The sequence below is a fragment of the Rattus rattus genome, chromosome 3 (genome assembly GCF_011064425.1).
Source record: "Rattus rattus isolate New Zealand chromosome 3, Rrattus_CSIRO_v1, whole genome shotgun sequence".
NCBI classification, from domain to species: domain Eukaryota; kingdom Metazoa; phylum Chordata; class Mammalia; order Rodentia; family Muridae; genus Rattus; species Rattus rattus.
Genome location: NC_046156.1, coordinates 154,722,966 through 154,745,264, shown reverse-complemented (window position 1 = coordinate 154,745,264; position 22,299 = coordinate 154,722,966). Strand labels below are relative to the sequence as shown.

The window sequence follows — 22,299 nt, the reverse complement described above, 5'->3', positions numbered from 1 at the left end:
GTCAAGGCTGTACTTTGCACTGGCAGCTGAACTTGGTAGGCCACCCAACTGGTGCTGGCTTTAAAGGCATAAAGGGCTCGTGGAAAGCAGCTGAAGTTTGTCACTGTGTGGCAGGGCGGGAGTACCTGAAGAGATCCCAGGAAAGGCCATTGGTGAAAGTATAGCCCAGCTGTCACAAGGGGCCCCAGCACTTTTGGAGATGCCAGTGCCATAGGATGACTATGGAGAAGAGTAGCAGCAGTGGAATGGAGTTAGCTTGAGCCTGGAAGAGGAGTTGTGTGTCCTGTAGAGGACAACGAAGTGACCCATACTTCTCGGAGAGCTCACAGAATCACAAGCAAATCCCAGACATTGGGTGTTGCATTATTTACACTGTTGGAGTTGGGTTTTTCTTGGTTTAAATGGTGACTGTGCCCTGGTTCTTCCCTTGAGGAGAAAATATTTAGCTTATTTTTGATCTTATAGGCTCCTATAGCTGAAATACTTGAAACCTTTTTATATAGATTTTTAAAAAGGATTGGGTATTTTAAAGAGATAACTTTTTTTCAATATAGAAATCTTTTATTGTCCCCAAAGAGCCCAATAGTACTTGAGATCAGGATCTCGTTTCTGGAGCTAGGAAACTGAGATCTCATTCATCAATCTGCTGCCTGGTTCCCTCCTCTGACACATAGATGCCATCCAAAACCTTTCTGATATCCTTGTTTTAACTGTGCGGCTTGCTGCATCAGAGCTTCTGAATTTGAATCCAGCTCAATATTATTTCCTTCAAGGATTAATTCATCCTTCTGGGCTTGAGAGACAGAACAAGCAATGCCTGTCCTCATTCGAACCCTGTGGACGTATTTTTCACCCAAGAAATTCAGATTTCAACCAAAGATCCATTCTCCTGAATAACGACATTGATAAAGAAGTGAGCATCCACAGACCTCATCTTGTATTGGAAACCCAGTGTCACACCCTTGATCATGTTCTGAACATGACTGCAGATGGTTCTGACAGTGGCCAGTTCCTTCCTGTTACCCCACCACTTGTCAACACGGAGCCTTTTCTTTTTCTTTCCAAGAAGACTCAGCTCTACACTGATGTGATTGAAGTCCCTCCGCAGAGTTCCCCTGGGGCCCTTCACAGTGACTGTGCACCCCTTCAGAGTGATGTCGAAGTTTTCTGGAACGTCAACAGTCTGATTGCTGAGAATGGTCTTCATTCTTGAAGTAGACTGGGAAAAGCAAAGAGATAACTTTTAATGCATTTAAATTTGTAAAGACTGTGCAACATAAAAAGTTACCTTATTTTTTTAAATTGTGACAATAACAATATGCCTGCCATCTTGGGGGTAAATGAGAAAGGAAAGGTTCTAATTGGAAAGTGATGCTTGTATGTCAAGTCGACAAGGAATCAGTTGTACTGGCTAGTTTTATGTCAACTTGACACAGGCTAGAGTGGCTTTGATTCATCATTTGCAGGGCTATAATCTATCATGATGATAGCTGGTCTGGCTGTGGTGACAGGAAGATGAGACAGCTGCAGTCAGGAGGCAGAGAGATGAATGCTGGTGCTCAGCTGAGCTCCTCCATTTCACTTCTTTTTATTTGGTCCCACAGCCCAGGGGATTCTACTACCCACATTCATAGTAGAGTTTATCTGGAAAAACCCTTCCTAAACATGCCCGGGGTGTGTCTCCCATGTGACTCCAAACCCTGCCAAGTTGAATGGCTTAAAATTGTGATGCTGGTATCTAGACCTTCACATCTGAGGTGTGCATTTCTAGAGTAACTGTTTATGAAGGCTATGACAGAACCAAGAGGGATCATCCCACCATCTGACAAGATAACACATTTCCATCAGTCTTGAGCCATAGGGAAGCCAGTATTGGTTATTTACAAAAACCACCATCCTATTCCCTCTCCTCTATAGCATTTCATTTTCTACATATCTAGCTCCTGCTATTGTTCACCCTTGACAAGTAATCACGTTACCAGATTATCTTTATACTAGGATGTGGCCTTAACCCAGCCCTGGTGAAGGAGTCTCTAGTATAGTGGTTCTCAACCTTCCTAACGCTGTGAGTTTTAATACAGTTCCTCACGTTGTGGTGACCCACAACCATAAAACTATTTCACTGATCCATCGTAATTATAATTTTGCTAATTATGAGTCATAGAGTAAATATTTGATATGCAGGATATATGTGGCCTCCAAAGGAGTCATGGGCTACAGGTTGAGGAAAGAGTATTGAGTGTGTAGGAAACTGATGTTGTAATGAAATATTTGCTTCCTAATCAAAGAGGTGCCCAGAAGGAGGACTGATAGATTTCACTGGAGATGCTCATAGTGTATCCTAGCCTGGAGGTGAGACACTAGTCATAGTGAAGCAGCAGGAAAGGAAGATTACATGTTAATACCATCATGGAAATGCTAATCAGGGAATCCCTTTCCTGTGTTTTTCTTGCTTTATATCCATTCTTCCTGTTTGAGTTACTTGCAACTGGGTAGCATCTCAACACACCTTTTGCCCCATTATCCTTGCACACACATTTCCCTCAGAGTGAAGTACAAAACAGCGACCTTCTCTTAAAACCATTCTAGGCACATTTCGTAGCCCCAGGATTCCATGCTATACCAAACAGAAGGAGGAACATGAGGTCTGCTGTATATGCAGGAGCAGGCAAGTGTGTGTGTGTGTGTGTGTGTGTGTGTGTGTGTGTGTGTGTGTGGTGTGTGTGTGGTGTGTGTGGTGTGTGTGTGGTGTGTGTGGTGTGTGTGTGTGTGTGTGTGTGTGGTTTGTGTGTGTGTGTGTGTGGTGTGTGGTGTGTGTGTGTGTTTGGGGTGTGTGGTGTGTGTGTGTGGTGTGTGGTGTGTGTGTGGTGTGTGTGTGTGTGTGTGTGTGTGTGTGTGTGTGTGTGTGGTGTGTGTGTGTGTGTGTGTGTGTGTGTGTGTGGTGTGTGTGTGGTGTGTGTGTGTGTGTGTGTGTGTGTGTGTGTGTGTGTGTGTGTGTGTGTTTTCAGATATCCTGAGTATTGATAAGAGATATCAGTGTTTAGAGTGGCAGCAGCTGTGCTGAGCCCACGTGTAGATCATAGAAGGGTCTGGGTAACGAACGGGGTATCTCGATCTGGTAGGATGCCTGTCTGGGGATCCGATAAAGTCCTGAGTTTTATTGACATGGCTGTAGCCATGCCAATGACCATGATACCTCAGACCCATAGAAATGGAGAGGCCTTCCCCAGGAGGTTCAGAGATTCAACTCTGGTCCAAGAACAAGTGTTTATTAATGACTGACCAGTGTATACAGAAAGCATCAACCACAGAACAGCTTTCTCCTTCTATATGGCCGCAACCTGAGGCTGCTTCTCTGTAGAGACCTTCTACTAAGACTCGCTGACTCCTCCTCCTTGCATAGTAGCATCAAAGTGAGCATGATCCATGCAAGCCCAACTTTTCTGTATGTGTGCCTGCCATTTCTTCCCATGTCACCCCAATCAGGTTTCCAGGACCAAACCATGCAGGACATGGAAACCGTGTAGGAGGAGGCCTGTCAGCCTTACTCAGGAACTTCCAGTACTTCTCTCAAAACCCTGCATTCATTTTATGAACTGAGCATGAGAGGAACATTGAAAACAAACTAGAATTGCCTTTTCCAAGATACTAATGCCCACCCAGTTTTGGATTCTTGGTAAGGGAAGGAAGGCAGTCTCTTATTGGGTCAGGGAAGGGGAACTGCTATTCTAGAACTGTATGAGTAATCAGAATTGTTCCATGTTATATTTAGGTCAATGGCCTTGAGAGGAAGTTGCAATGTGACTTTGGAATTCCAAATAAGCAGAATTTCCTGAAATTTAGAAATCAGAAATCTAGAATGGAGGAAAAAGAGTATTCAAGCAGATGAAGCTTATTCTGGCTTTTGAAAAAGCTAGACTTGAATTGGACAGTCTGATCCAGATGGGTTAGGAGCAGAAGAGGGGTAATTACACTGTGAAGAGGTTTTAGCCAACTGCACTAGAAAGCAAGCCACTAAGGCAGGCTTTTCTCTTTTTTTTTCTTTTTCTTTTCCATCTTTATTAAATTGGGTGTTTCTTATTTACATTTCAAATGTTATTCCCTTTCCCGGTTTCCAGGTCAACATCCCCCTAACTCCTCCCACTCCACTTCTATATTGGTGTTCCCCTCCCCATACTCCCCCAATTACCGCCCTCCCCCAAACAATCCCGTACACTGGGGGTCCAGCCTTGGCAGGACCAAGGGCTTCCCCTTCCACTGGTGCCCTTACTAGGCTATTCATTGCTACCTATGAGGTTGGAGCCCAGGGTCAGTCCATGTATAGTCTTTGGGTAGTGGCTTAGCCCCTGGAAGCTCTGGTTGGTGGGCACTGTTGTTCATATGGGGGTCCTGTTCTCAGTTCAGTGGTTTGCTGCTGGGATTCGCCTATGTATTTGCCGTATTCTGGCTGTGTCTCTCAGAAGAGATTTACATCCAGTTCCTGTCAGCCTGCACTTCTTTGCTTCATCCATCTTCTCTAGTTTGGTGGTTGTATATGTATGGGCCACATGTGGGGCAGGCTCTGAATGGATGTTCCTTCAGCCTCTGTTTTAAACTTTGCCTCCCTATCCCCTCCCAAGGGTATTCTTGTTTCCCTTTTAAAGAAGGAGTGAAGCATCAGCATTTTGGTCATCCTTCTTGAGTTTCATGTGTTCCATGCATCTAGGGTAATTCAAGCATTTGGGCTAATATCCACTTATCAATGAGTGCAGACCATGTGTGTTTTTCTGTGATTGGGTTACCTCACTCAGGATGATATTTTCTAGTTCCATCCATTTGCCTATGAATTTCATAAAGTCATTGTTTTTGATAGCTGAGTAGTATTCCACACATCTGTACCACATTTTCTGTATCCATTCCTCTGTTGAAGGGCATCCGGGTTCTTTCCAGCTTCTGGCTGTTATAAATAAGGCTGCTATGAACATAGTGGAGCATGTGTCTTTGTTATATGTTGGGGCAGCTTTTGGGATATGCCCAAGAGAGGTATAGCTGGGTCCTCAGGTAGTGCAATGTGCAATGTTCTGAGGAACCTCCAGACTGACTTCCAGAATGGTTGTACCAGTCTGCAATCCCACCAACACAGAGGAGTGTTCCTCTTTCTCCATGTTCTCGCCAGCATTTGCTGTCACCTGAGTTTTTGATCTTAGCCATTCTGACTGGTGTGAGGTGGAATCTCAGGGTTGTTTTGATTTGCATTTCCCTTATGACAAAAGATGTTGAACATTTCTTTAGGTGTTTCTTGGCCATTCGATATTCCTCAGCTGTGAATTCTTTGTTTAGCACTGAACCCCATTTTTAATAGGGTTATTTGTCTCCCTGTGGTTTAACTTCGTGAGTTCTTTGTATATTTTGGATATAAGCCCTCTATCAGATGTAGGATTGGTAAAGATCTTTTCCCAATCTGTTGGTTGCCGCTTTGTCCTAACAACAGTGTCCTTTGCCTTACAGAAGCTTTGTAGTTTTATGAGATCCCATTTGTCGATTCTTGATCTTAGAGCATAAGCCATTGGTGTTTTGTTCAGGAAATTTTTTCCAGTGCCCATGTGTTCCAGATGCTTCCCCACTTTTTCTTCTATTAGTTTTTGTGTATCTGGTTTGATGTGGAGGTCCTCAATCCACTTGGACTTAAGCTTTGTATAGGGTGATAAGCATGGATCGATCTGCATTCTTCTACATGTTGACCTCCAGTTAAACCAGCACCATTTGCTGAAAATGCTATCTTTTTCCATTGGATGGTTTTTTTGGCTCCTTTGTCAAAAAATCAAGTGCCCATAGGTGTGTGGGTTCATTTCTGGGTCTTCAATTCTGTTCCATTGGTCTATCTGTCTGTCTCTGTACCAATACCATGCAGTTTTTATCACTATTGCTCTGTAATACTGCTTGAGTTCAGGGATAGTGATTCCCCCTGAAGTCCTTTTATTGTTGAGGATAGTTTTAGCTATCCTGGGTTTTTGTTATTCCAGATGAATTTGCAAATTATTTTGTCTAACTCTATAGAGAATTGAATTGGAATTTTGATGGGGATTTCACTGAATATGTAGATTGCTCTTGGTAAAACGGCCATTTTTACTATATTAATCCTGCCAATCCATGAGCTTTGGAGATCTTTCAATCTTCTGAGATCTTCTTCAATTTCTTTCTTCAGAGGCTTGAAGTTCTTATCATACAGATCGTTCACTTGCTGTGTTAAAGTCACACTGAGGTGTTTTATATTATTTGGGATTATTATGAATGGTGTCATTTCCCTAATTTCTTTCTCAGCTTGTTTCTCTTTTGGGTAGAGGATGGCTGCTGATTTATTTGAGTTAATTTTATACCCAGCCACTTTGCTGAAGGTGTTTATCAGGTTTAGTAGTTCTCTGGTGGAACTTTTGGGATCACTTAAATATACTATCATATCATCTGCAAATAATGATATTTTGACTTCTTCCTTTCCGATCTGTATCCCTTTGATCTCCTTTTGTTGTCTGATTTCTCTGGCTAGGACTTTGAGAACTATATTGAATAAGTAGGGAGAGAGTGGGCAGCCTTGTCTCGTCCCTGATTTTAGTGGGATTGCTTCAAGTTTCTCTCCATTTAGTTTAATGTTAGCTACCTGTTTGCTGTATATGGCTTTTACTATGTTTAGGTATGGGCCTTGAATTCCTGTTCTTTCCAGGACTTTTATCATGAAGGGGTGTTGAATTTTGTCAAATGCTTTCTCAGCATCTAATGAAATGATCATGTGGTTTTTATCTTTCAGTTTGTTTATATAGTAGATTACGTTGATGGTTTTCTGTATGTTAAACCATCCCTGCATACCTGGGATGAAGCCTACTTGATCATGATGGATGATTATTTTGATGTGTTCTTGGATTCGGTTTGCAAGAATTTTGTTGAGTATTTTTGCATCGATATTCATAAGGGAAATTGGTCTGAAGTTCTTTTTCTTTGTTGGGTCTTTGTGTGGTTTAGATATAAGAGTAATTGTGGCTTCATAGAAGGAATTTGGTAGTGCACCATCTGTTTCAATTTTGTGGAATAGTTTGGATAGTATTGGTATGAGGTCTTCTATGAAGGTCTGATAGAATTCTGCACTAAACCCGTCTGGACCTGGGCTCTTTTTGGTTGGGAGACCTTTAATGACTGCTTCTATTTCCTTAGGAGTTATGGGGTTGTTTAACTGGTTTATCTGTTCCTGATTTAACTGGTATCTGTCTAGGAAATTGTCCATTTCCTGGAGATTTTCAAGTTTTGTTGAATATAGGCTTTTGTAGTAGGATCTGATGATTTTTTTGAACTTTGTTTGATTCTATTGTTATGTCTCCCTTTTAATTTTTGATTTTGTTAATTTGGATTACTCTCTGTGTCCTCTGGTTATTCTGGCTAAGGGTTTATCTATCTTGTTGATTTTCTCAAAGAACCAGCTTTTGGTTCTGTTGATTCTTTGTATAGTCCTTTTTGTTTCTACTTGGTTTATTTCAGCTCTGAGTTTGATTATTTCCTGTCTTCTACTCTTCCTGGGTGTATTTGCTTCTTTTCGTTCTAGAGCTTTTAGGTGTGCTGTCAAGCTGCTGATATATGCTCTCTCCTGTTTCTTCAGGCACTTAGAGATATGTGTTTTCCTCTTAGCACAGCTTTCATTGTGTCCTGTAAGTTTGGGTAAGTTTTACCTTCATTTTCATTAATTCCTAAGAAGTCTTTAATTTCTTCCTTTCTTTCTTCCTTGACCAGGTTATCATTGAGTAGAGCATTGTTCACCTTCCATGTATATGTGGGCTTTCTTTCCTTATTGTTATTGAAGACCAGCTTTAGCCTGTGGTGGTCTGATAGGACATATGGGATTATTTCTATCTTTCTGTATCTGCTGAGACCTTTTATGTACCAAATTATAAGGTCAATTTTGGAGAAAATATCATGAGGTGGTGAGAAGAAGGTATATCCTTTTGTTATTCAATAGCATGTTCTATAAATATCTGTTTAGCCCATTTGGTTCATAACTTCTGTTAGTCTGTCTATGTCTCTGTTTAATTTCCTTTTCCATGACCTGTTCATTGATGATAATGGGGTGTTGAAATCTCCTACTATTATTGTGTGAGGTGCAATGTGTACTTTGAGCTTTAGTATGGTTTCTTTTATGTATGTAGGTGTCCTTGCATTTGGAGCATAGATATTTAGGATTGAGAGTTCACCTTGGTGGATTTTTCCTTTGATGAATGTGAAGTGTCCTTCCTTATCTTTTTTGATGACTTTTAGTTGAAAATTGATTTTATTTGATATTAGAATGGCTACTCCAGCTTGCTTCTTCAGACCATTTGCTTGGAATGTTTTTTTCCAGCCATTTACTCTGAGATAGTGTCTGTCTTTGTCTCTGAGGTGTGTTTCCTGTAGGCAGCAGAATGCAGGGTCCTCGTTGCGTATCCAGTTTGTTAATCTATGTCTTTTTATTGGGGAGTTGAGGCCATTGATGTTGAGAGATATTAAGGAATAGTGCTTATTGCTTCCCGTTATATTCATATTTGGATGTGAGGTTATGTTTGTGTGCTTTCATTCTCTTTGTTTTGTTGCCAAGACGATTAGTTTCTTGCTTCCTCTAGGTTCTAGCTTGCCTCCTTATGTTGGGCTTTACCATTTATTATCCTTTGTAGTGCTGGATTTGTAGAAAGATATTGTGTAAATTTGGTTTTGTCATGGAATATCTTGGTTTCTCCATCTATGTTAATTGAGAGTTTTGCAGGATCCAGTAACCTGGGCTGGCATTTGTGTTTTCTTAGAGTCTGTATGACATCAGTCCAGGATGTTCTGGCCTTCATAGTTTCTGGCGAGAAGTCTGGTGTGATTCTGATAGGTCTGCCTTTATATGTTACTTGACCTTTTTCCCTTACTGCTTTTAATATTCTTTCTTTGTTTTGTGCATTTGGTGTTTTGACTATTATGTGATGTGAGGAGTTTCTTTTCTTTTCCAATCTATTTGGTGTTCTGTAGTCTTCTTTTAAGTTTATGTGCATCTCTTTCTTTAGGTTATGGAAGTTTTCTTCTAGGATTTTGTTGAAGATATTTACTAGTCCTTTGAGTTGGAGTCTTCACTCTCTTCTATACCCATTATCCTTAGGTTTGCTCTTCCTACTGTGTCCTGGATTTCCTGCATGTTTTCGGGTACGAGCTTTTTGCATTTTTCATTATCTTTGATGGTTGTGTCAATGTTTTCTATAGTATCTTCTGCCCCTGAGATTCTCTCTTCTCTCTCTTGTACTCACTTGGTGATGCTTGTGTCTATGTCTCTTTGTCTCTTCCTTTTGTTTTCTATCTCTAGGGTTGTCTCCCTTTGTGATTTCTTTATTGTTTCTATTTCCATTTCCAATTCCTTCACCTGGTTGATTGTGTTTTCCTGTAATTCTTTCAGGAATTTTTGTGTTTCCTCTCTAAGGGCTTCTACTTTTTACTTGTGTTTTCCTGCATTTCTCTAAGGGAGTTCTTTATATCTTTCTTAAACTCCTCCATCATTGTGATCAAATGTGATTTTAAATCTACATCTTGCTCTTCTGGTGTGTTTCCATATGCAGTGTTTGCTTTGGTGGGAGAATTGGGCTCTGATGATTCCAAGTATTCTTGGTCTCTGTTGCTTGGGTTCTTGCCCTTGCCTCTTGCCATCAGGTTGTCTCTGGTGTTAGCTTCTCTTGCTATTTCTGACTGTGGCTTGACCGTCCTATAGGCCTGTGTGTCAGGAGTGGTGTTGACCTGTTTTCTTTCAGCCAGTTATGGGAACAGAGCGTTCTGCTTTTAGGCGTGTAGTTGTTCCTGTCCTCTGACTTTCAGCTGTTCCTGTGGGCCTGTGTCCTGAGTCCACCAGGGAGGTCACTTGGAGCAGAAAAGTTTGTCTTATCTCTGGTCTCTGGCCTAAAGTCACTCCTCAGGGCTGGGTTTCAGCTCTCCGTGAGGACAGCAACTAGAAGGGCCTATTTCTCCTTCTCCTGTGTCCCTGAGCACAGGGGCCCCAGATCGTGCTAGGCATTTTCCTCTAGGGTCAGCAATGGGGACAGAGAGTAGTCTCCTCTTGTATCCCAGGTATGTCTGCCCCTCTGAATGTCTAACTCTCCCTCCCATGGGATTTGGGTGCAGGGAGCTGATTGACCTGGTCCTTTCAAATCTGGGAGCAGTCTGGACTTCAGGGCTCCTGCAGCTTGACTGCTGCTATCTTCCTAGTCTCAGAGGCCCTATACAATTTTCTCTTGGGCTAGGGATGTGTGCAAAGGTGGGCAGAAGTTGCTGTTTCTCCTGCCCTGCAGTCTCAGTATTGCTCACCTGTCTGGGCAATGAGCTCTCTCTCCCATGGGGTTTGGGAGCAGGGAGCGGTGGGCCCCGATCAATGAGGTTCGGGTGCCAGCTAGAAACCGGAAGTGTCCTGTCCCAGAGGAATTTTTCCCTTGTGTGTCCTGTGTCCACCAGGCAGGTCACTTGAAGAGGAGAAGTTGGTTTTCTCTCTGGTCTTGGGCCTGAAGTCACTCCTTGGGGCTGGGTTTCAGCTTTCCGTGAGGGCAGCAACCAGAAGGCAAGGCAGGCTTTTAGAACATTACTGGCTACCAAATTTTGGCCACAGAAAGCAATCATTGGTCTGGGCCTGTTTTCTACCCAGGAAAATGAATTTTGAATGATCCCAAACCCAATGACAAAGCAAAATTATTCATCAGAGAACTTTTCTAAAATGTACACACATACATGCTGAATTTCATCTTACTCTCACCCCAGAGATTCTCAGTCTGTAGTCTGAGAGATGGTAACTTGAACCACATATGGAATGGATAATTTTAGGAAGGTTGTCAGGTTATTGTGATGAGCACACAGGTTCAGATATTGCAGAAACAAGCAGTGTCCATTTTGATGAGCTGGTTTGGAGCAGGTGGTAGATATGCTCAGGTTGCCAGGTAGTCTGGCCTTGAGATAACAGAGGTCAAGGCTATAAACCCTTTCCCTGGAAGTGTGGTATCCCTAGGAGTTACAGAACTATATATAACAGAGGGCTTGCCCCTAAAACCTCAGGAGCCTTTATTATATACATACAGCTCTGAGATATGTGCAGGTGTCTATTATATCTTATACTTGGTGAAACTTGTATAGGCATAGACTTACTCAAAATGGGAAGTTCTGTGAATGGCAGAAATAAGAAACAGACCCAAGTTTTTCACTTATGAGTGACCAAAGGAGGGTGGTCCCAGAAGTCAATGGAGATTGTGACCATACACCCAAAATGAACAGATTGACTGAGAGAACAGAAGAAAGCAGTGCATTTGCTTGGAGTGAAGACAGGACAGGGCAAGCTTCTATGTCAAATGCCACCGACTGCATGATTTACAAAGAACCTCATTTTCCCACAGTTCCGAAGCCCAAGAAGCCCAAGGTTAAAACAATTAAACCCAGTGTGTGGTGACACACTGCACATTCACAGGGCAAAAGAACAATGTTATAATTTAGTTATGAAATGTGCTTCCAAAGGCTAAGGTATTGAAGACTTGGTCCCTAGTGTAAGCAGTGTTCAGAGGCAAGGCTCTACAGAAGAGACCTGATCACAGGACTCTGACTCGATCAGTAAATATATCCATTGATGGGTTCAAAATTGGACTGTGGGCTTTGGAGAAACTGTGGAAGGTAAGGCCTAGTTGGAGAAAGGAAGTCACTATGAAAATACACTGGAATGGTATATCCTGATTGGGTCCCTGCCTGTCTGTCACTGTATTTGCTTCCCAGCCACCATGAGGTAATATGTTCTTACATATTCTTCCTTATATGCTCTCATTACCATGATGCTCTTCTGTATTACCTCATGCCCCAAGCATTGGAGGAGTTGACCATGGCTTGGACCCTCTGCCAACAGTGAGGCAGAAGAAACCCTTCATCCTTTCCAAGTTAATTTCCTTATGGTATTTGTCACAATGAATAAATACTATGGCTAATACAGGTAGAAAGGCCCTGCTTGATCCTTCTAGCCCTTTTACAGGGCATTCATGCATTCACAAGGGTGAGGCCGTCATGACCTAACAATTACGTCTTATGGCCCCCAATTCTTCATAACATCTCAGTGGGGTTTAAACTTTGACATGACTTTTAAAGGAGATACATTAAAGCTGCAATATGGGGCATGGGAAAACAGGGGCAGAAAACTAGACAAAGATCAGTTTCCATCTGACACCATTTATTTATCGTTTGCTCATTATTAGTTCAACAATAAAGCTCAGGTCCTTTATTCCTGTCCTTTGAGTTCCAGCTTCCCTACTGCTCTCACACTCACTTCCCAGATTGCTACCTTCTTGTCACTTTGATGGATGGTTTGTCAAACAGAAGAACTTCATTAGTCCTTTTTAGCAGGACATTTCTCCTCCTTGATCTCTTGGGACAACTCTGAGAATATAGAGCAGACTGTTGGATTGTAGAAGAAGGAAGGGGCTATTCTGGGGGAGATTGGCTCTTTTTTGTTTGCAGATAAGGTCTCTCTAGCAGCCAAACTGAGAAGGAATGAATTTTGCTTGTAAGTAAGAACCTTAGACTTGCCTTGCTGTTTTCAAACCTCTGGAACACGACCTGAGGAGAGAGGCCTTATTCAGGCCCACAGTTTCAGAGCTGTATTCCAAGGCCAGATGGACCCAGAGCTTCAGGTCTGAGACTTGTGTGAATTACCACAGACCCTGGGAACACATGAAAATTAGAAGTAGAGAGAGGCATGCCGACAGGCACAAAATACAGCCATCAAAAGCAAAGCACACAGCCTAGGTTACTCCTCCAGTCAGGTCTTACCTTCTAAACCTTCCATTCCTTCCCACAGTAACATGACCAGCTGGTGGCCATTTACCAGTGAGCCTGTGGGAGACATTTCATGGTCAACCCATGACCTAAGAAAAGATTCCCCAAATAATTAGTTTTTAAAAATACCATTCAGATCTCCCTCTAGTTTGTCCAAAGAATTATGAAAGCACTTATGTCTTGCAGAGAAAGCATCTTAGTATATTTGTGTGTACTTTGGAGAGCTGATGAACTTCTGAAACACTCACTCTTTTTTCTTTCCCTCCTATTATTATTATTATTATTATTATTATTATTATTATTTCCCTTAAGTTCTTTTGTGAGGACACTATGGAGGGTAATGCTAGGCTGATGCTCATGATCCTCCAGCCTTTACTGGGATTGCAGGTGTGCACGGCCTTCTGCCTTCCTAACCACAGTTATCAGGGACACCTGCACATCTGGGCCCACCGAGCTTTTAAAGGAAGAATGGATGTGCCAAGGCAAGGAGAGCTTTATATTTTGTGATTCAGTTTGATGTGTAGGAAAAATTACTCTGTGTCTAATCACTTTTTAGATTACCAATTAACAGTGAAAACTGTGTTTTTAGGGTTCTGCAATAGACATTTTGGACAGCAACACATTAGGCCTTAAATTAAAATGGCAATTAAAATATTATGCTAAGTATTCTCTTATTTATAACATACTAATTTATTGTAAAGCAGTTTGCCTTCTTCTATGGTGGAGTTTAATGAGTTTCTTTCTGAAGAACCATAAAATTATGCTCAGAGAAGAGAGACTCTTGTTTTTTTAATAAGCAATGTAGCTGTCACCAGATGTTATAAAGATTGATTACTAATGCATTTTTAATGAAGATAATTTATTAGATAATAAGATTTTTTCTTTCTTTAAATTTCCAGTAGAAGGAAATCATTGAGTGTTTTTTCCATTTTAAAATTAAAGGCTTTTTGCAATTGGTTTTCCACTAAGCCTTAAAATGGATGATCAAATTCAATTACGTAACAAATATACTTAAAATAATGCCTGAGCTATTCTCTCAAACTTTTATATCTGCTTCAATCCCATCAAAGCTTTTGAAAGCAAAAAAATAACACATAGCCTAAGAAACATGCCTAGATGAAGGCTATTATATTTAGTAACTGTTCCATAAATGTTTGCTGAATGAATGAAAATTTGTTACTATTTTTGTTAGAAGCATCAATTCAAAGATTTCTCCTGTTTGAGTACGCCCATCACAAGTTTGTTTATCAATGAGGGGTTCCTATAGAGGATCACATTTCCTCAGTCTTTCTTCCTGCAGCCAGGGACATGTATATGTTGCAGAGGTTAAAAATGTCATAGACCAAACATGGACTATTTTCCTCACTGAAGAAGTTGAAACTTTCCTGCCCTAGTAATGCCAAGTAGCCAGGCATTGAAGCAGCCTATGGAACATCTCTTGTTCAAGATTGTGAAGAGATCCAAGTTGCACAGTGTAGTGAGAGTTTTAGTTTCTTAAAAAAACCCAGTTATGATAGTTATCTGAATACAGTTTTGTTTTAATCCCAGGTGTGGGATAAGAGGTTGCTTCACAGTAGGTGATTATGATTTGCCTCATTCACTAACAGGGCTGTGATCTTTGCCAGCTGCAGATGGTTTAATTCTGAGGACTCTGCTGAGGGTATAAATGGGAGAGCCCTGAGGCAGCTGCTGCTCCCCTCTGCCCCCAACCCCCACCTCGTCTGCTGGTTCATCCTACTGCTGTGGTTGCAGTTGCCCTCGCTATCACTGGTTTTCTGGACTGCTGGCTGTTCTGATGTCAAAGACTGAACTTGACCCCAAACCTCTTATCAGCAGGAAGTAGCCTACAGAGATCTATGAGCCCTTTTCCCTCTAACCGTTTTTCTCTCCTACCTACTGCTGGTAGGTTGGAAGGGATCAGGGTGGAATAAGTGTGGGAAGGGAGGTAGAGGTATAAGAACTCAATAAAATAGTAAAAAATATGCCAAGAGCACAGGGTAAAAATATCCCCCAGAAGGTTATTAAAGTTTCCTATCTAGTAGCAAAGAAGTATAACTTAAGAACTATACCAGAGACTAGGACACAGAGCTCAAAAAGATTATGGAAGGGAGAACCTTCCCTTAAAAAAAATCTCATTGTATTTTGAAAAATGCACGCAAGTTTGACACTGTAAGTCATCATCTAACTATTGTACAATCCCAAAATAATGTACAAAGCAGGGATTTCCTACTTCTCACTGGCTAATAGAACTTCTGGAACTATATACTGAGTTGAGGAGAGCTGGCATTCAATAGTAGACTCAGAACCCACATGATGTCCTGTCAGACCTGGGCTTTCATTTTGGAAACCTAGACTCTCATAAAAGAGGTCATAATATCTTTATACGCAGCATGTCCGAGAATCATCAATGGGGCAGCCATGAACTTACAGTAAGTGATCATGTGATGGTTACTTAATATATTTATTTTATTTATTCTATCTACTCACACCTCCCCCTCTCACTTTCCCTAGACATTCCCCAAGCCCCAACTTCATGTCCTGTCCTGTTTTTCTGTTTTTTGTATTTTTGTTCTTTTTTGTTTTGTTTTGTTTTTTTTTGGGTTAATCCACTGAGTATCATTAATGCTGCCTACTGAAATGTTGATGGATCTTGTTGGTGTGATCTTGTGTGGCTAACAATAGCCATAGTGGTTTCTTAAGTGCAATGGCTATGTGATGTTCAGAATTTCAGACCAGCTGTCTCCATGGCTTGGCTCTTACATTCTTCCTGCCCCCTCTTCCATGATGGTTCTTGAAAGTTGGAAGAGTGATGAAGATGTTCTATTTGTGGCTCAGCACTCAACAGTCACTGTTTTATGTACAATATCTGATCTGTTGGTATATTGAATGCTTTCATTGTGTGAAAATGGGAGATTATTTTTTGAACTTGTCTGCTGTTCCCAATTCTTTTAAGATCATTTCACACACCATTAGAACTAGCTGCTGCTTCTATTTTTCTTCTTTCTTCTTTTTCTTCTTCCTGTTATCCATAGATTCAGTCTTTCCAGGCTGCCACCATATCTTGGAATCTCCAGTTGTGCCTTATTTTATCTTCGTCCTTGTTAGATTGTTCATTTCCTCTAGCAAGTATTCATGCTCTATACATTCTTTAGGACAGACATTTTTATTTTCGGGCTTCTTTGGCCTTTCATTGCTAGTGTTTTGAATTGATTTCTCTATTGAATCCTTCTTTCATATCTTATATCTCTTCCTGTATGCTTTGTCAATCCAGCTGTTTCTTTCTGTTTTCTATCAGTTTATTTTATTTATTATTATTATTTATTTTGTTGAATATAGTTAAAACCATTCCTTCCAGTTCTTTAGGATTTCATCTAATTCATTCTTACTGTGGAATTTCTATAAGATTTAATAATTTTTGTAAGTCATCCTATCTTTTTTTCATGTCTTTTATAATTACCGCATTGGGATTTATGAATATGGTACAATGTTTTGCTTGTTTTATTTCGATTCAGCTATTTTCTTTTAGTTGAAATATTTGTAATGCTCACATGGAGGTTGGATGTCATAGTTGTTGACATTGTTGTTGAATGTACAGTTCAGAAAATAGTTCCTAAGTCCAGGAGTGCAATGTACACACATGGTGTAAATTATATATTATTTCCTGAGCAGAAGATTAACAACAAGGGCAGTCACAACTGCTTGATACTACCACTATGCAAATGTTGCATTAGCCAATAAATAATAGTGGCCTTTTGACTTCAATAAGTGTTTGATGATAAACAGCCAAAGACAGCATATAGTATATTTAGATTTTAATAAATCCTACTAGGAGTGAGAGGAAAGTAGGGTGAGAAGAATGATGCACTAAATCAACTTTGAAAAAATTAATATGAGTCAAGTAGTTAGGAGGGGAAGGTTGGAGTCCATAGATTTTTACAGACTGTTAAAGCCAAAGAAGGTTATAGTTAAGCTAAAAGAGGAGGGATTAAAGATGAGAGGAAGAAAAGTACATCGGGATAGGAGGACAAGTATTTGAGGCATGAGAATAAAGAATGTCTTTAGTAACCCAGGCAGAAAAACAAACAGTTCTAAAACCTAACAGCAACATACAAACAAAAGCAAAACCACCATGAGACACATGCAAGAACAGATAAAAAGTAAAGGAGAGTAAGACTAATAAAAAGGATGCTGGTTCAGCTGTGTTGAAGTGAAAGGTAAATTCTCAGATGATGCTCATGTCCCTGTAGTGCTGCGTATAGGAAGGGCAGTGAAAGACATTTTGGTCTTGTAGCCTTTGTAGCCATGATGTTGGTGGGGTTCTGGCACATGGGGTAGGAGAAATCGCAAGGCCTTTCTTGGTAGTCTTGGACCCAGGCACTCTATGATGGCCTTTTCTGAACCCGGAGGTCTGGTGGATGTGTGGGAAAGTGGTTCCTTGTTGTCTCAGTTGTTTGCTTTTGGGGAGTGTTATTTGCCAGCCAGGACGTGGTATAGGGCGGACTTGCAGCTGGCCTATGTCACAGCTTCCTCCTTGCTTCTCTGAAGAGATTTCTGATGGTTTCCTAAGTTCATTTACAGAATTAGTCTTTTGCACGATATGATCTTGCTATATGCTATGTTTGTGTTTTCTCACACTAAGGCTTCTAGTTCACCCTCTTCTTGATGGTTACTTTTTTTTTTTTTTTTGTCATCTTGACTAGGTTGTAGTACCTAGATATTTGGTCAATTATTATCCTGAAGTTTTACTGCAGTTTTTCTCAGTCTCCCTCCCTCTCTCCTTCCTTCCCTGTCTTCTTTCTTCCTCCCTTCTTCCTCTCTTTCTCCCTTTTTTCCTTCCTTCCTCCCTCTCTCCCTCCCTCCCTCCCTGTCTGTCTGCCTGCCTTCCTTACTTCCTTTCTTTTCTTCTTTCTTTCTTTCTTTCTTTCTTTCTTTCTTTCTTTCTTTCTCTCTTTCTTTCTTTCTGTGCTGGTTTGTATATTCTCAGCCCAGGGAGTGGCACTATGAGAAGGTGTGGCCATGTTCGAGTAGGTGTATTACCATGGGTGTGTGCATTAATACCCTAGTCCTAGCCTGGAAGTCAGTCTTCCACTAGCAGCTTTCAGATGAAGATGTAGACCTCTCAGCTCCTCCCGCACCATGCCTACCTGGATGCCTCTGTGCTCCCACCTTGATGATAATGGACTGAACCTCTGAACCCGTAAGCCAGCCCCAATTAATTGCTGTCCTTTCTAAGACTTGCCTTGGTCCTGGTGTCTCTTCACAGCAGTAGAACCCTAACTAAGACACTTTCTTTCTAAATGAGATTAAAATGTAAACCAGAGGACTCTGAATAAAGCCAATTCCTTGTCATTATGTGACTGTCTGGGCCCCAGCTAATCAGCTGAAGGCTTCAGTAGAGGAAGCCGACCTCCTTTGGGAGTTCTAGCAACAGATGGTCCTTCTTTCAAGCTGAACCCCTTCTTAGATTTCCAGTTTCTGTTCAGCATGAAGATTTTGGACTTGATAGCTTCCATGACATATGGGCCAGTTCCTTAAACGTAAACCATTTTAGAGAACAATAATGAAGAGCAGCACCGTTCTCTACTTGATGGTTTATGGGTACAACTTTTGCACATATGTGTGAGCTGTGTCACAGAAGTTGCATTCCCTCCACCGTGATAAACTCTGGCAGAGCGTCTGAACCACATGCTCACTGTGTCAGTGTCTCCCTTGAGTTAACACAGCTGTCAGTGTCACCACTGGGTCCTATGACACAGCTGTGCTTTGGATTAGGTGTTGAGTGAAGCCATTAGGCAGCAAATGGATACTGATCACTTATTTTTTTCCTTCAAGGTTCATCTATGTTGTTGCAAATCACAGAACAACCTTTGTAAAGCTATGGCTGAATAGCTCACCATTGTGTACATGTGCCACACTTTATTTATTCACAGAAAATGGAGAGAGAAGGAGCAAAGGGCCTGGGATGGAGGGAGATGCTGCTGTAGAGAGTTTTAGTGATGAACTGGTCTCTGCCCGTGACTAGAGTCGCTGCTTAGGTATTATATATTCCAAGATCCCTATCAGAAGGATCGCTAGGAAATAAGTTTTATGTGCTTTCAATCTAAAGTATATATGTGAGGTGATGAATGCATTATGGCCTTTATTTGGTCATTCTCCATTGTACATCCATTAAAATGTCATGTTGTGTTTCATAAATCTACTGCTGCCTTTCTTCATCAGTGAGGGTTATCTAAGGACCTGTGTAGATAGCAATATCTAAGGATATTCCAGCCCCTTGTACAAAAGAATAAAGTATTTGTATGTAACATAAACATAGCCTCGTTTATACCTTAAGTCATGTCTGATCACTCACAATACTTGACACAATGTAAATTATTATGATCCAGTAATATTCTTTTTTTTTGGAACAACAATAAGAAAGCAAAAAGCCAGTATATGTTCAGTAAAGACACAGTGTTCTCTCAATGTTTTCAGCCTGTGGCTGGTTCAGTATACAAAGGAAAGCACAGAGGACCAACTGTCTATAATTATTCATCAACTCTAAATGAAGCAAAGAAGCAGAGAAAGGTGATCAATTCTGACTAACTAAATTTAGATCAATAACTCCTATTATAAAAATTACCCTGTTTTCCTGAGAAAGGGGGAATTTCTATTTATGTGGAACATAAAGTTCTAAAACTGAGGAAGTCCAACATAATGTGGATAATAGTCAACTTATATCTCTTTGCAGTAGACAGTGCTCCCTAAATTTACTTCATTGTTATTACAAAGTACTCTCAAATTATAACTCTTGAGGTTAAAATTATTTGACTTGATAAAAAAAATCACTGCATTGAACATAGATGACACACTACTAATGTGGACTTGTGGCTTATTCAACAGTTTTTGATTAAGTAACATCCTATGAATTCTAAGCCATCAGACACACCAGACATGCTTCCAGGTAAACTAACAGCAACCAAGAGGCTTGGGAACATTTGCATAATCCATTCCTGCTCCAGGACTGCTCTCCAAACAGCAATATTTACACCCTATTCCCTGGTAAATCAAGAAAGACAAATAACTTCATCATTATTGCTAAATTAAGCTTTTTTAGTCCTGTCTTACAAAAGACAGTGCGTTGTTCAACATGAAAATGTGAAATTCTTCTCATTATATTAGAGTTTAGATCTTAAGACACTTGCTGAAAGACCAAATGTCAAAGGCTAGAGTTTCAGGGCAGTAGTATTCAGAAGCAGGACCTTTAACACGTGGATTCATAACTTAGTGAGCTATTGTCAATGGTGAAAATTTTTTGGATATAGCCTATAATTAGAGGAAGTTGTCTTTGGGAGACATGGCCTTCAAGGCCATATTTTGTCCCTGGGTCATCTCTTTCTGTGTGTTCATGGCCTCCCTGAGAACAGCAGCTCTATTCAGCTCTACTCTCCCATGTGCTTCTGTCATAAATTCTGTTCACAACAGGTCCAGAGACAAGAGAGCAAGGGATCATAGACTAAAACCTCAAAAACACACACACTACACCTTTTCTTCTTTGAGTTGCAATGATGGAATGTTGATAAACATCTAGTCTGTCTATGGTAGGATAACATCATTTTAGACAAGGATTTCAAAGTTTTAAGTTTATGTAGTTAAGAACATAGTATATATGGCAATGATGATGGCTGAAGAGGGGTAAAGAACGGTCTGCGCAGGTCTCAAGAACAAGCCTTGTTGTCTGATTGATTATCTTCAAAGTTAGAGAAGGAGTGCATAAGATATCTCTTTCGAGAAGGATGCAAAAATGACTGTGCTTATGCCCAAGATTTATTAACACTGTGTGTAGTCACTGGTAAATTAAAGGGCTAGAGGCAAGAGAGATAACAGAGGACTAACAATTCTGGCCATTAATCTCTATAAATATAGGGAGCATTTCGAATGGTCACAATTTCAACCAGTGTAAGTAATTGACTGAGTCACTTACGGACTACAAAGTTCTTGTTCATACATCTTTTCTATTCCCTTAACTCACACAATGCCCTCAACTAAGGAGGTAATCAATAAAAGTGGTTGACATCTTGCCAGAAGCTTTAATTTGTATAAATTAATGAAAAATAAGTGTGAAATCTATTGCTATGCTTCTTTTGTGTGCTGGATATGCCTGTAGGGATGAGACTAGCAACGTTCCCCAAAAGCACTTACACAAACACAAGTATTTCTTCACTTCCAAGCTTCTTCTTTTATATAGAGAATACCACAGAGAGGATTCATTTAATTGGCACAGTACGGATAAGAAAAACACAGCTGGTTTAGACAATCATCTAAATCTTGGGGGGAAACAATGGTTTATAAACATGGAACTATGGAAAAATCTGTTGGAGGGGGAAAAATCACATTTTCACCAAGAAAAGACTGAGGATCTACTAGGGTTTGGGGGTAAGAAACAGGAAGGAATCATAAGATGACACCAAGGTGTTAAATATTGCCCATTTAATCTTTAAAATAGCTTCCCTGCCACTCTCCACTCAGGTGTGCTGGATAGTTTTATGTTACTTGATACGTGCTAGAGTCACTGAAAAGAGAAATGTTCCCATAATAATTGGCCTATGATATTTTCTTATTTAGCAATTGATTAGGGGAGGGCCCAGCCTATTGTGGTGATGTCGTCCTTTGGCTGGTGGTCATAAGTTCTATAAGAATGTAGGCTGAGCAAACCATAAGGAGAAAACCAGGAAGCAGACACTCTCCATGGCCTCTGTATCAGCTCCTGCCTCCAGCAGGTTCCTGCCCTGTTTGATTTCATGTGGTGATTTCCTTCAATGATGAAAAGTGATGTGGAAGCATAAGTCAAATGAACCCTTTCCTTCTCAACTTTCATTTTGTCACGGCATTTGATCATCACAGCAATAGTAACCCTAAGACAAACATTGGTACTAGGAGTTGAGTATTGCTGTGACATGTGTTTTGGGGAGAATTGGGGAAGGACTTTGGAACTTTGGGTTAAAAAGCCATTGAATTTTCAAAGTGTGGTGAGCTGTTCTGAGGGAGTTTGAAGGCTAAGAATGTTGAGAGAAATGCAGAGGATGAAGACCTGACTTCTGAAGTTTCTGAAGTTTAAAGACTGGGGCCATTTGCTATTTTGACTTAAGATTCCATTGTTCTGGTGATCTAGTGCTGGAGTTGGCCTTGATTAGCAAGAAACTAGAACTACTGAAATAAAATCCTATCAAGACTGGGACCATCGATTTTGGCTAGCTGAAGCTGAGAAATTAGCAGTGATTAAGAAGAGATCAACATCATTGGGAATACCTCCTAAGGAAATTTGGGAAGTATTTCCTGGGAATCAGCACATAGATGCTGTGTTTCAGACATGGTCAAGGTTGTACCCTTTCCTGTGCACTGAACTTGATAGTGCAAGAACTACCCAGGTTATACTGGTTTTGAAGGCACGAAAGAACCATGGACAGCAGCTGAGGTTTGCCACTGTGTGGCAGGGCTGGAGTCTCTGAA

General features: G+C 40.7%; 1 pseudogene; it reads right to left on the bottom strand.

Annotated features, from left to right (window-relative positions):
• Positions 1 to 631: 631 nt before the first annotated feature.
• LOC116895600 lies at positions 632 to 1,207 on the bottom strand (annotated as a pseudogene).
• Positions 1,208 to 22,299: the final 21,092 nt, after the last annotated feature.